Source organism: Arachis hypogaea, chromosome 13 (genome assembly GCF_003086295.3).
Source record: "Arachis hypogaea cultivar Tifrunner chromosome 13, arahy.Tifrunner.gnm2.J5K5, whole genome shotgun sequence".
In the NCBI taxonomy this organism is placed as follows: domain Eukaryota; kingdom Viridiplantae; phylum Streptophyta; class Magnoliopsida; order Fabales; family Fabaceae; genus Arachis; species Arachis hypogaea.
The window spans coordinates 95,023,485-95,038,094 of record NC_092048.1 but is presented as its reverse complement, the minus strand read 5'-3'; the positions used below and the strand labels follow the sequence as shown (position 1 = coordinate 95,038,094).

The 14,610-nt window shown below is 38.3% G+C and overlaps 2 non-coding genes across 2 annotated transcripts; one reads left to right on the top strand and one right to left on the bottom strand.

The window, feature by feature from the left end:
- Positions 1-2,950: 2,950 nt before the first annotated feature.
- Positions 2,951-3,058, bottom strand: LOC112738550 (small nucleolar RNA R71). Its single transcript, XR_003169505.1, has one exon. It is a non-coding gene; the product is annotated as a small nucleolar RNA R71 (small nucleolar RNA).
- An 8,307-nt stretch (positions 3,059-11,365) lies between these two features.
- On the top strand, positions 11,366-11,469 carry LOC112739738 (small nucleolar RNA R71). The gene has a single exon (XR_003170674.1). It is a non-coding gene; the product is annotated as a small nucleolar RNA R71 (small nucleolar RNA).
- The last annotated feature ends 3,141 nt before the right edge of the window (positions 11,470-14,610 follow it).

Here is a 14,610-nt window from a genome sequence, read left to right as displayed (position 1 = left end):
TGGTTGTCAAGCATGCGTTCGTGGGGGAATGATGATGATTGTCACATTCATCACATTCATGTTGGAGTACGAATGAATATCTTAGAAGCGGAATAAGTTGAATTGAATAAAAAACAGTAGTACTTTGCATTAATTCATGAGGAACAGCAGAGCTCCACACCTTAATCTATGGAGTGTAGAAACTCTACCGTTGAAAATACATAAGTGATGAAGGTTCAGGCATGACCGAAAGACCAGCCCCCAAACGTGATCAATATGATTCAAAGATGAACTAAAAATCATAAGATTTCTAATACAGTAGTAAAAAGTCCTATTTATACTAAACTAGTTACTAGGGTTTACAGAAGTAAGTAATTGATGCATAAATCCACTTCTGGGGCCCACCTGGTGTGTGCTTGGGCTGAACTTCAAGTTTACACGTGCAGAGGCTTCTTCTGTAGTTGAACGCCAAGTTGTAACGTGTTTTTGGCGTTCAACTCTGGTTCGTGACGTGTTTCTGGCATTTAACTCCAGACTGCAGCGTAGAACTGGCGTTCAATGCCCTTTTGCGTCATCTAAACTCGGCCAAAGTATGAACTATTATATATGGCTGGAAAACCCTGGATGTCTACGTTCCAACGCAATTGAAAGCACGCCATTTTGAGATCTGTAGCTCCAGAAAATTCACTTTGAGTGCAGGAAGGTCAGAATCCAACAACATCAGCAGTCCTTCTTCAACCTCTGAATCTGATTTTTGCTCAAGTCCCTCAACTTCAGCCAGAAAATATCTGAAATCACAGAAAAACAAACAAACTCATAGTAAAGTCCAGAAATATGAATTTAACATAAAAACTAATAAAAACATCCCTAAAAGTAACTAGATCCTACTAAAAACATACTAAAAACAATGCCAAAAAGCGTATAAATTATCCGCTCATCAGTGAGCCATGTCTAATTCCTGGACTGAAGCTTTAGACTAAGAGTACAAGATTCCTGGAATTCATATTAAAAATTTTGGAATCCTTATTTTTCTTTTCCAATTAATTTTCGAAAAAAAAATCCAAAAAAATTTATAAAATCCTAAAATCAAAAATATTTTTATGTTTCTTGTTTGAGCCTTGTGTCATGTTTTAAGTTTGGTGTCAATTGCATCTCCATTTGCACTTTTCGAAAAAATGCATTCATGCATTGCATTCATCATGATCTTCAAGTTGTTCTTGATAAACTTTCTTGTTTGATCTTCATATTATATTGTTTTGTGTTGTATGGTGTTTTTCATATGCATTCTTGCATTCATATTGTCTAAACATTAAAAATTTCTAAGTTTGGTGTCTTGTATGTTTTCTTCTCTTGAAAATCTTTCAAAAATAAGTTCTTGGTGTTCATCTTGACATTCAAAGTGTTCTTGGTGTTCATCTTGACATTCATAGTGTTCTTGCATGCATCACATGTTTTGATCCAAAATTTTCATGCATTGAGTCTTTTTGATGTTTTTCTCTTTCATCATTAAAAATTTAAAAATAAAAAAAATATCTTTCCCTTTTTTCACTCAAAATTTTCGAAAATTTGAGTTGACTTTTTCAAAACTTTTTAAAATTTAGTGTTTCTTATGAGTCAAATCAAATTTTCAATTTAAAAATCTCATCTTTTCAAAATCTTTTTCAAAAATCAAATCTTTTTCATTCTTCTTATTTATTTTCGAAAATTTTAAAAATATATTTCAAAAATCTTTTTCTTAATTTTATCTCATAATTTTTGAAAATATTATCAACAATTAATGTTTTGATTCAAAAATTTCAAGTTTGTTACTTTCTTGTTAAGAAAGATTCAAACTTTAAGTTCTAGAATCATATCTTGTGATTACTTGTGAGTCAAGTCATTAATTTTGATTTTAAAACTCAAATCTTTTTCAAAACTATTTTTTAATCATATCTTTCTATCATATCTTTTTAAAAAAATTTTATTTTAAAATATCTTTTCTGCCTTCTTATCTTCTTATCTTTTTAAAATTGATTTTCAAATCTTTTTCAACTAACTAATTGACTTTTTGTTTGTTTCATATCTTTTTCAAAACCACCTAACTACTCTTCCCTCTCTAATTTTCGAAAATACCTCCCTCTTTTTCAAAAATTCTTTTTAATTAATTAATTGTTTTAAATTTTAATTTTAATTTTATTTCCCCTTTAATTTTCGAAAATCAACAACTCCTTTTCAAAAAAAGTTATTTTCGAAAACTTCTCTCTTTCATCTTCTTCTATTTATTTAATTACTTACTAACACTTCTCTTCATCTCATATCTCTGCTCCTATCCTCATCCTTGTGTTTGGATTACCATTCTTCTTCACTCTTATTCCCTTTCTTCTTCTACTAACAATAAGGAACCTCTTTACTGTAACATAGAGGATTCCTGTTCTTTTCTTGTTCTCTTCTCTTTCATGTGAGCAGGGACAAGGAAAAGGGCATTCTTGTTGAAGCTGATCCAGAACCTGAAAGGACTCTGAAGAGAAAACTAAGAGAAGCTAAAATACAACAATCCAGAGACAACCTTACAGGAATTTTTGAACAGGAAAAGGAGATGGCAGCCAAAAATAATAATAATGCAAGGAGGATGCTTGGTGACTTTACTGCACCTAATTCCAATTTACATGGAAGAAGCATCTCCATCCCTGCCATTGGAGCAAACAATTTTGAGCTTAAACCTCAATTAGTTTCTCTGATGCAACAGAACTGCAAGTTTCATGGACTTCCATCTGAAGATCCTTTTCAGTTCCTAACTGAGTTCTTGCAGATCTGTGATACTGTTAAGACCAATGGGGTTGACCCCGAGGTCTACAGGCTTATGCTTTTCCCGTTTGCTGTAAGAGACAGAGCTAGAGTATGGTTGGACTCTCAACCTAAAGATAGCCTGAACTCTTGGGATAAGCTGGTCACTGCTTTCTTAGCCAATTTCTTTCCTCCTCAAAAGCTTAGTAAGCTTAGAGTGGATGTTCAAACCTTCAGACAGAAAGAAGGTGAATCCCTCTATGAAGCTTGGGAGAGATACAAGCAAATGACCAAAAAGTGTCCTTCTGACATGCTTTCAGAATGGACCATCCTGGATATATTCTATGATGGTCTGTCTGAATTAGCTAAGATGTCATTGGATACTTCTGCAGGTGGATCCATTCACCTAAAGAAAATGCCTGCAGAAGCTCAAGAACTCATTGACATAGTTGCTAATAACCAGTTCATGTACACTTCTGAGAGGAATCCTGTGAGTAATGGGACGCCTCAGAAGAAGGGAGTTCTTGAAATTGATGCTCTGAATGCCATATTGGCTCAGAACAAACTGTTGACTCAGCAGGTCAATATGATTTCTCAGAGTCTGAATGGAATGCAAGCTGCATCCAACAGTACTCAAGAAGCATCTCCTGAAGAAGAAGCTTATGATCCTGAGAACCCTGCAATAGCAGAGGTGAATTACATGGGTGAACCTTATGGAAACATCTATAATCCCTCATGGAAAAATCACCCAAATTTCTCATAGAAGGATCAACAAAAGCCTCAACAAGGATTTAATAATGGTGAAAGAAACAGGTTTAACAATAGTAAACCTTTTTCATTATCCACTCAGCAACAGACCGAGAATTCTGAACAAAATACCTCTAATTTAGCAAACTTAGTCTCTGATCTATCTAAGGCCACTCTGAGTTTCATGAATGAAACAAGATTCTCCATTAGAAATTTGGAGGCACAAGCGGGCCAGCTGAGTAAGAAGATCACTGAAACCCCTCCTAGTACTCTCCCAAGCAATACAGAAGAAAATCCAAAAAAAGAGTGCAAGGCCATTGATATAACCATCATGGCCGAATCCAAGGAGGAAGAGGAGGACGTGAATCCCAAGGAGGAAGACCTCCTGGGACGTCCAGTGATCAACAAGGAGTTTCCCTCTGAGGAACCAAAAGAATCTGAGGCTCATCTAGAGACCATAGAGATTCTATTAAACCTCCTTACGCCCTTCATGAGCTCTGATGAGTATTCCTCTTCTGAAGAGAATGAGGATATTACTGAAGAGCAAGTTGCCAAGTACCTTGGTGCAATCATGAAGCTGAATGCCAAATTATTTGGTAATGAGACTTGGGAAGATGAACCTCCCTTGCTCATCAATGAACTGAGTGATCTGGATCAACTGACATTGCCTCAGAAGAAACAGGATCCTGGAAAGTTCTTAATACCTTGTACCATAGGCACCATGACCTTTGAGAAGGCTCTGTGTGACCTTGGGTCAGGGATAAACCTCATGCCCCTCTCTATAATGGAGAAACTGGGAATCTTTGAGGTGCAAGCTGCTAGAATCTCATTAGAGATGGCAGACAACTCAATAAAATAGGCTTATGGACAAGTAGAAGACGTGCTAGTAAAGGTTGTAGGCCTTTACATCCCTGCTGATTTCATAATCCTAGATACTGGGAAGGATGAGGATGAATGCATCATCCTTGGAAGACCTTTTGATGCGCATAAACTAGTTATGCTATGATTTAGGAAATTGCACGATCGGCAAAATTCCTTCCGGCAAGTGCACCGGTTATCGTCAAGTAAAAACTCACAATAGAGTGAGGTCGAATCCCACAAGGATTGGTTGAGTGAGTAATTCGTCTTAGAAGTGTGTTCTAGTTGAGCTGAATCAAGATTGAGATGAGAATTGCGGAATGTAAAATTGGCGGGAAAAGTAAATGACAAGAAATTGAAATGGCGGAATCTTAAATTGCATGAATTAAAGAGCAGAAACTAAATTGCTGAAATTAAAAGGGAATGGGGGTGATTGCATGAATTGAGTTGCAGAATGTAAAGAGAAGATGTAAATCAGAATTGTGGGATTCATTGGGTTATAGGAGATATTGAGATCTCCGAATCAAAACATGTTTATCTCTTCCTCAAGCAATGCGTTCATTGAATTTTGCTTGGCAATCTTATATGATTGGATCCCAATCCCTTGGCTCACCAATTCTCTCTAAAAATGAACAAATTCCCAATCCCTTGGTTTAAATGTTCATAAGAAGAGATGATGCTTGATCACTGATTATACCACACAGTTTCATGAACCACAATTTGGTAGGATTACATGTCACAATATCCATCCAAACCCCAATCCAATTCACTGTGAGAAAGCTTCTCTAGCATGAATCCTCTATTCCTTTCCCAAGGTTCCGAAGGATTCCAATTATGGGTAGTTTCTTTCCCAAGACAACTACCCAATGGAATTAGATCGAGAAGCTTTCTAACAAAATTCAAGAGAAAAGATTGAAGAAGAAGATAAACTATTATTGATTCATTGAATTACAATAGAGCTCCCTAACCCAATGAAAGGGGGTTTAGTGAGTCATAGCTCTGAATTCAATTACAAAGATATGAAAACTAGCTAAAAGTGAAGGTCCCCGTCTCCCTAACTTAAATTCTATCCTATTTATACACTTTCTATATTGAGCTTCTGTTGTGTTTCTTGGGCTTTGAGGCCTCTCCCTGCTTTCCTTTTGCCTTGGGTTTATGATCCATAATCTTGATGAGGCTGTTGATCCAAATTCTGTAACATTCATTGAGCCAACTTAGTGATAATCAAATAATGACACATGACTCAATAAATTGAGATTTCAAACTCATCAATCCTTCAGGCCCAATCCCATAAACCATGATATTCAATTGGGTTTCATACCAGAGTAAGTTTAAGTTAATGTTTGTGCTCAAAGACTAACTTAAACCGCACTATTTTTGGCCCAGAAACCTTTTCCAAGAGTGGCGTTTAAGTTGCAGTTTAAGCTTAAACTGCAGCTTAAACGCCAGACACTTCCAGTGAGGCCTTTTGTAGAAGCACGTTTAAGCTTCAGTTTAAGGTTAAACTGAAGCTTAAACGTGGAAATGGAAGAAGGCAGCCCTGGAGAGTCATGTAGTCGAACACGTTTAAGCTTCAGTTTAAGGTTAAACTGAAGCTTGAACGTGGAGATAGGAAGGGCAGCCCTGGAGGTCGAACACGTTTAACCTCCAGTTTAAGGTTAAACTGGAGGTTAAACGTGGAAATGGAAGGAGGCATCTTGGAGGTCGAACACGTTTAACCTCCAGTTTAAGGTTAAACTGGAGGTTAAACGTGGAAGCTTAGAAGGGTAGCCCTGGAGGTGTCGAACACGTTTAAGCTCCAGTTTAAGGTTAAACTGGAGCTTAAACGTGGAAATGGAGAAAGCAACCCTGGAGGAGAAAACTTGGTCGAACACGTTTAAGCTCCAGTTTAAGGTCAAACTGGAGCTTAAACGTGGAAATGGCTCCCTGGTGCACTTCCCATTTCTGGCGTTTAACCTCCAGTTTAAGGTTAAACTGGAGGTTAAACGTGGAACTCCTTCTTGAGTGGCATTCTCATTCTGGCATTTAACCTCCAGTTTAAGGTTAAACTGGAGGTTAAACGTGGAATGCTTCTTTGGTGAGACTTTCATTCTGGCGTTTAACCTCCAGTTTAAGGTTAAACTGGAGGTTAAACTTCAATTCCAGCATTTCTTAGCCTTCATGATTCTGGCGTTTAAGCTCCACTTTAGGCTTAAACTGGAACTTAAACTCCACATGTGATATTCAAGCTTCCTTTATTGATTTTGTTGCTTCCTTGCTTAGCCTCTTCTTCCCTGAAATCATCCAAACAAATGCATCAAAGTCTTGCAAAATTTCATGAGAAATCTTCCATTCATAGCATTCAAGTAATATAACTAAAACTCATGGAATTTGCATCAAAATCATATTGTTTGGATGGTTCATTGCTTTGTTATTCTTTTAACCATTCTTGGTTACTTTAAGCTCAAGAAAATGCATAAAACCACTAAAACTAACAGAAAAATACTAGTGAAACTAGCCTAAGATGCCTTGGCATCACAACACCAAACTTAATACTTGCTTGTCCCTAAGCAAGTCCTGAGTTATTTAAGAAGAAAGTATGAAACAGAAAGCAATTACATTGGCTATATTAGCAAGCATTTGAAGTTCCTCAGAAGGGTTTTATGCAGAAAGTTGCAGCATCACTTTTTTTCATTCTTATCAGGTAAGATTATCACTTTTTCATTGCATCCATCAAACACTGCTATGGCCTCTTGTTATTCTTATGTCCTTGGCACTTTTCTCTTCTTTGTTTTTCTTTTCTTTTTCTTAGAGCTTCTTTTGCTCCTTGTTTGCTTAGTGTCATGTGTTGCACAAGCCTTTGGCATTTTCTTTTTCTTATCAGTGCACTACACATATCCACTTTAGGCATTTTAGTTCACATTTCTTCTTGAGACATTGGTGCCCAGCACCTCTTTGTGTGACTAAATGTTTTGTATTTAGGTTGCTCTTGATAATGGACTTTTGGTTGATAATCCCGGGTTAGTTAACCCAAGTTACCAAGTGTTGAAACACTCCTCAGAACCTATTCATCCAAGCATATCCTTAATACATAAACACCACAGGCATTTGTCTCAGAAGTTCAAACCATTGGTACCTAGCTTATTTTCTCAATTTTTTTTGCTTTTTGGTTGCCCTTTTTCAGTGGCTTTTTCTTCTTCTTTTTCTTTCTTTTTCATGGCCAAAGACATTTATTCATCAAGATCCATAGACAGTTTTCAATTTCTACACAAAGAATGATAATTCTACACTCTAATTCCAGTGATCTGACTAAACAATCAAGCATGCATACCACCACTTAATTCTACTTGATTTGTCACTAATTTAGCCAAGTTACTTTTGTTCAAACTTTTCTTTTATTTTTGGAAACAGAACAAGCATGGCAAGCACTTGTTTAAGAAGGTGAAGTTATATCCAAACATCTAGGCATTCACTTTATTCAAAGCAATAAACAGACACTCATACTAAAAAAAAAAACTCCACATAACACTTAAATGACTTATGATGAAAGAAAGCTCATAAAGACAATCCACCAATGATCATTTGATTATTAAGGAACGAGACCACCTCTTATTTATTGCTTGGTTCTTCTTAATTCTTGGGATCCTGCTTCTTCTTGCTTCCTGCCTCTTTTTGACCACTTGTGCTTCCTTTGTCTTTTCTTATGAGCTTTTTCCAGAATCCAGCCTTTTTCATCGTTTCTTCCACTCCTTTTTCAAGGATCATTGCCTTGTTTATTTCTCCTTCTTTCCTCCCTTGGCTGCTTGTCTTTTCTTCTTTTGTGGCTAGATGAAGCTGCCATTGGTTCTTTAGTTTTGGTAAGTGACAAGCTAAAGTTGACAAGGTGAAGCAAGAAGTGTTGTTGGAAGTGTGGGGAGGTTGTTTTCGGCAAGAGATAGTTTATGCTATGATGAAGGAAATGTGCATGAAGGAGATTTGGTGGTGTTGAACTTGTTCCCCAAGTGGTTCTTTATAGTGCCCGTAAGTGCAAAATGGACGGCTAGGGTGATTTGTGAAGGGTGGCTTGATGGTAAATATATGAATTAGGGAGAAGGACGAATTGCTTTTCATTTTCTTGGAAGTATTCTGGGTGCATTAGGTTGTACATGTAGCTATCTTTTCTTGCAGAACTTCCTTTTCCCATGTGTTAGTTTCAAAGACTTGTGAATTTTCTTTTTGACCAAGCACCGTACCTCCCTTTGTCTTTTTCCTCCATTTTTGTCTTTTCTTTTGTACCTGCACAAACAAACAAGTTTGCTATCATTTTTCGGTCCATGTGAATTATGAATAGTACTTGCACATGTAAATCAATGATTGTCTTTATGAGCTTATAGCCGTGACTTCTACATGTATGCACACTTATTATTTGGACACCAAACTTAGTGTTTGGTCAAGTCTCCTGATGACATGAAATCCATATTGGTTGTCCTTAATGAATGTGCTTAATTCTAATAAATCATAGTCACCTTGGCTCTTTGATTCTAAACAAATTTACTACCCTAAGTAATTGAAACCAAATCATTAAAACATGCGAATGGTATACTTGTCATGAATTTCGAAATCCAGAGGAACTTCGTGCTTTTCATGTACCGTGTTCAAAGAGGAACACCAAACTTAATCTTTGGTTGTGCACTAAAAATTGAATGCATTTTGAATAAAATTTGGGGTGCCTTCAGGCACACCAAACTTAGAGGCAAATTGCATTTTACATGCAATGTTTAGTGCACTCTTTCAGCAGTTGTCCTGAGGATTCAAGTTCATGCATAAGAAACCATGCTTTATTAAATGCACAACAAAACAAAAAAAAGTAAGGATATTAAAACATGGGTTGCCTCCCATGAAGCGCTTCTTTAACGTCACTAGCTTGACGGTTGTCCCTTGTTAGGGTGGATTGTAGTGCTTGACGTCTTCTCCTCTCACTATGAAAACGTCCCCACTTGATTCATTCATGACCTCTAAATGTTCCATAGAAAGAACTTTCCTGATTGTGAACACTTGAGGGAGCTGGGAAGGAATGGTTTTGAGGCCAGGTGGGATTGGCAGATAATGACTTGATATCACGTTATCTCCCAGAGAAAAACCTTCAGTGGGAATTTTCTTGTTTCTCCACCCTCTTGGCAATCTCCCTATCACTCTTCCCTTTCTCTTGAGGATTTCTTCATTGACCCTTATGTCAGGAGGATCCTTCTGATCTGTTTCCACTGATTCTTGTGGCTTTAACTCTTGCAACTCTTGTTTGCCTTCCAAGGACTGTTTTAGAGTTTCAGCTGCTGGATTACTTTCCTCCAAACACAGATGGCTACTATCATCCTTAGGCTTTTCAGGTTCTGGTTCAGGCTCAGATGCAGGTTTGAAAACTTTGAAAATGAGCTGTTCATCATGTATTCTCAGAATTAGCTCTCCTTGTTCTACATCTATGAGCGCTCTAGTAGTGGCTAGAAATGGTCTGCCCAGAATGATAGGGTGTAAGTAGCTTTCCTCCATGTCCACAATGACAAAGTCTGTGGGGAAGTAATAATCCCCCACTTTCACCAGCACATTTTCAACTACCCCTTCAGCTTGCTTCTGAGTTTTGTCAGCCAGTTGTATGATTACATCAGTGGATCTCACCTCATTCAGTTGTAGCCTCTTCATAAGAGTTAGAGGCATCACATTTATGCTAGCTCCTAGATCACAGAATCCTCTGTCAATTTTTGTTTCCCCTATGATGCAAGGGATATGAAAACTTCCTGGGTCCGTTTTCTTAGAGAGTGTGTCCTTCTTGATGAGAGAACTGCATTCTTTGTTCATTGTTACCGTTTGTCCTCCCTTCAAAACTCTTTTCTTGCTTAACAATTCCTTTAAATACTTGATGTGTGTAGGCATTTGATGGAGAATCTCAAGAAAGGGAATATTGACATGGAGAGAGTTAAATGTCTCTAAAAACCTTGAATAGGTTTTCCCTTTTTCACCTCCTCCTAACCTCTGAGGAAATGGTGCTTTTGGTTGGTATATTTCCAGCATGCCTTTTTGCAGTTCCTTGGCTTGCTCAGTTCCACTTTCCTGCTTAACTTCTTCCACACCTTCCTTCAAGATTTCTGGCTCCTGCTCTGAGGGCCTGATTCCTTCTTCTTCTGAAACTTCCTTCAATATGGTGATGGCCTTGCATTCTTCCCATCTCACTCTCTTTTGTTCCCCTTTAGGATTCTTTTCTGTGTCACTAGGGAACACTGCAGTTGATTGGACGGCCTGTTGAGATAGCTCTCCTACTTGAGACTCCATCCTCTTGAGTTTTTCACCATGGTTTCTTAAGGTAGCTCTCACATCATCCCTGAAGCTTTTCAATTCGGTTATGTCTTGACTCATGGTTGCCATCATTCCTTCTATCCGGTTTAATTGATCTTGAAATTGTTGGTTCGGATTAAGTTGGGTAGGTTGATTATTTTGGCCATGATATGATGGTTGGGGGTAAGTGTTTTGTGTGGCTTGGTATGATCTTTGGTTGGAGTTTTGGTATGTGGAATTGTTATGTTGGTTGTGGTTGTAAGGTTTGTGGTTTTGTGGTTGGGTTTGTTGGTTCCCCCACCCAAAGTTTGGGTGATTTTTCCATCCTGGGTTGTAAGTGTTGGAGTGTGGATCATATGATTGCCTTTGTTGGTTTCCCACATAGTTGGCCTCTTCCCAATCACCTCCTTCAATGCTTACTTCCTCTTGATCTTGTGTGTGTATTGTAGCCACTTGCTTTGTTTCTAATTGCCTGGTAAGCTCTGCTAGTTGCTTGGCAAACACCTTGTTTTGGGCTAGAATTGTATCAACATGGTTCAGCTCCATGACTCCCTTAGTGTTGTGCCTTTTTGATGCATAGTAGTACTCATTCTCAGCCACTGTCTCAATCACCTCAATGGCCTCTTCCACAGTCTTTTTCCTGTTCAATGAACCTCCTGATGAATGGTCTACAGCCTTCCTTGATTCATAAGAGAGTCCATCATAGAAAATATGCAATTGCACCCAATCATGGAACATGTCTGGTGGGCATTTCCTTGTCAAGTCCTTGAATCTCTCCCATGCCTCGTAGAGAGTTTCACCATCTTGTTGTCTAAAAGTCTGAACCTCAGATCGAAGCCTATTGACCTTTTGTGGGGGGTAGAAACGTGCCAGAAACTTGCTTTCCACCTCATCCCATGTTGTTAGACTCCCCCTTGGGAATGATTCCAGCCACTTAGCTACCTTGTCCCTAAGTGAAAATGGGAACAAAAGCAGTTTATATGCATCTTCCTGGACTCCATTGGACTTCACAGTGTCACAAATTCTCAGGAATTTTGTCAGATGTTGGTTTGGGTCTTCATTAGCACTTCCACCAAATGAACAATGATTCTCCACAAGTGATATTAGCTGTGGTTTGAGTTCAAAATTGTTAGCCTGAATGGGTGGTTTCTGGATGCTGCTACCACAATTCCCAGAGGTTGGGTTTATGTATGAACTAAGAACCCTCCTCTCAGGAATGGCATTGTTTCCATCAGCTCTCTCATGGTTGTGAACTTCTCTATCCATGTTGAGATCTAAAGCTTCCTCAAAATTGTCCTCAGATTCTCCTTCAGATTCCTCTTCTTCCACTACTCTCTTCCCTCTTGCTTCCCTTCTCAGTCTATGAAGGGTCCTCTCTGGTTCGGTATATGGAGGAGTTGATGTCTCTCCTCTCCTACCTGTCATACAAGAACACAGCACAGGCACAAACAAGTGAAATACTCTTGGTTAATGGAAGAGTATGGTTAGAGCAATTGAGGAATTAATTCAAACAGTTAGTGAGTCAGTGAGTTAGTTGCTTGAATTTAAAGGCATAAAGAAAGAAAGCATGTAACCGAGTGCAGAAATTAAAATTCAACAAGTAACTTGAACAGAATTAACAAAGCAAGAGAAATTGCTCAATCTAGTTAGCTTCCAATTGGAGAATTGTCAATCGAAAACCAATCCCCGGCAACGGCGCCATAAACTTGATGCGCATAAACTAGTTATGCTATGATTTAGGAAATTGCACGATCGGCAAAATTCCTTCCGGCAAGTGCACCGGTTATCGTCAAGTAAAAAGTCACAATAGAGTGAGGTCGAATCCCACAAGGATTGGTTGAGTGAGCAATTCGGATTAGAAGTGTGTTCTAGTTGAGCTGAATCAAGATTGAGATGAGAATTGCGGAATGTAAAATTGGCGGGAAAAGTAAATGACAAGAAATTGAAATGGCGGAATCTTAAATTGCATGAATTAAAGAGCAGAAACTAAATTGCTGAAATTAAAAGGGAATGGGGGTGATTGCATGAATTGAGTTGCAGAATGTAAAGAGAAGATGTAAATCAGAATTGTGGGATTCATTGGGTTATAGGAGATATTGAGATCTCCGAATCAAAACATGTTTATCTCTTCCTCAAGCAATGCGTTCATTGAATTTTGCTTGGCAATCTTATATGATTGGATCCCAATCCCTTGGCTCACCAATTCTCTCTAAAAATGAACAAATTCCCAATCCCTTGGTTTAAATGTTCATAAGAAGAGATGATGCTTGATCACTGATTATACCACACAGTTTCATGAACCACAATTTGGTAGGATTACATGTCACAATATCCATCCAAACCCCAATCCAATTCACTGTGAGAAAGCTTCTCTAGCATGAATCCTCTATTCCTTTCCCAAGGTTCCGAAGGATTCCAATTATGGGTAGTTTCTTTCCCAAGACAACTACCCAATGGAATTAGATCGAGAAGCTTTCTAACAAAATTCAAGAGAAAAGATTGAAGAAGAAGATAAACTATTATTGATTCATTGAATTACAATAGAGCTCCCTAACCCAATGAAAGGGGGTTTAGTGAGTCATAGCTCTGAATTCAATTACAAAGATATGAAAACTAGCTAAAAGTGAAGGTCCCCGTCTCCCTAACTTAAATTCTATCCTATTTATACACTTTCTATATTGAGCTTCTGTTGTGTTTCTTGGGCTTTGAGGCCTCTCCCTGCTTTCCTTTTGCCTTGGGTTTATGATCCATAATCTTGATGAGGCTGTTGATCCAAATTCTGTAACATTCATTGAGCCAACTTAGTGATAATCAAATAATGACACATGACTCAATAAATTGAGATTTCAAACTCATCAATCCTTCAGGCCCAATCCCATAAACCATGATATTCAATTGGGTTTCATACCAGAGTAAGTTTAAGTTAATGTTTGTGCTCAAAGACTAACTTAAACCGCACTATTTTTGGCCCAGAAACCTTTTCCAAGAGTGGCGTTTAAGTTGCAGTTTAAGCTTAAACTGCAGCTTAAACGCCAGACACTTCCAGTGAGGCCTTTTGTAGAAGCACGTTTAAGCTTCAGTTTAAGGTTAAACTGAAGCTTAAACGTGGAAATGGAAGAAGGCAGCCCTGGAGAGTCATGTAGTCGAACACGTTTAAGCTTCAGTTTAAGGTTAAACTGAAGCTTAAACGTGGAGATAGGAAGGGCAGCCCTGGAGGTCGAACACGTTTAACCTCCAGTTTAAGGTTAAACTGGAGGTTAAACGTGGAAATGGAAGGAGGCATCTTGGAGGTCGAACACGTTTAACCTCCAGTTTAAGGTTAAACTGGAGGTTAAACGTGGAAGCTTAGAAGGGTAGCCCTGGAGGTGTCGAACACGTTTAAGCTCCAGTTTAAGGTTAAACTGGAGCTTAAACATGGAAATGGAGAAAACAACCCTGGAGGAGAAAACTTGGTCGAACACGTTTAAGCTCCAGTTTAAGGTCAAACTGGAGCTTAAACGTGGAAATGGCTCCCTGGTGCACTTCCCATTTCTGGCGTTTAACCTCCAGTTTAAGGTTAAACTGGAGGTTAAACGTGGAACTCCTTCCTCAGTGGCATTCTCATTCTGGCGTTTAACCTCCAGTTTAAGGTTAAACTGGAGGTTAAACGTGGAATGCTTCTTTGGTGAGACTTTCATTCTGGCGTTTAACCTCCAGTTTAAGGTTAAACTGGAGGTTAAACTTCAATTCCAGCATTTCTTAGCCTTCATGATTCTGGCGTTTAAGCTCCAGTTTAGGCTTAAACTGGAACTTAAACTCCACATGTGATATTCAAGCTTCCTTTATTGATTTTGTTGCTTCCTTGCTTAGCCTCTTCTTCCCTGAAATCATCCAAACAAATGCATCAAAGTCTTGCAAAATTTCATGAGAAATCTTCCATTCATAGCATTCAAGTAATATAACTAAAACTCATGGAATTTGCATCAAAATCATATTGTTTGG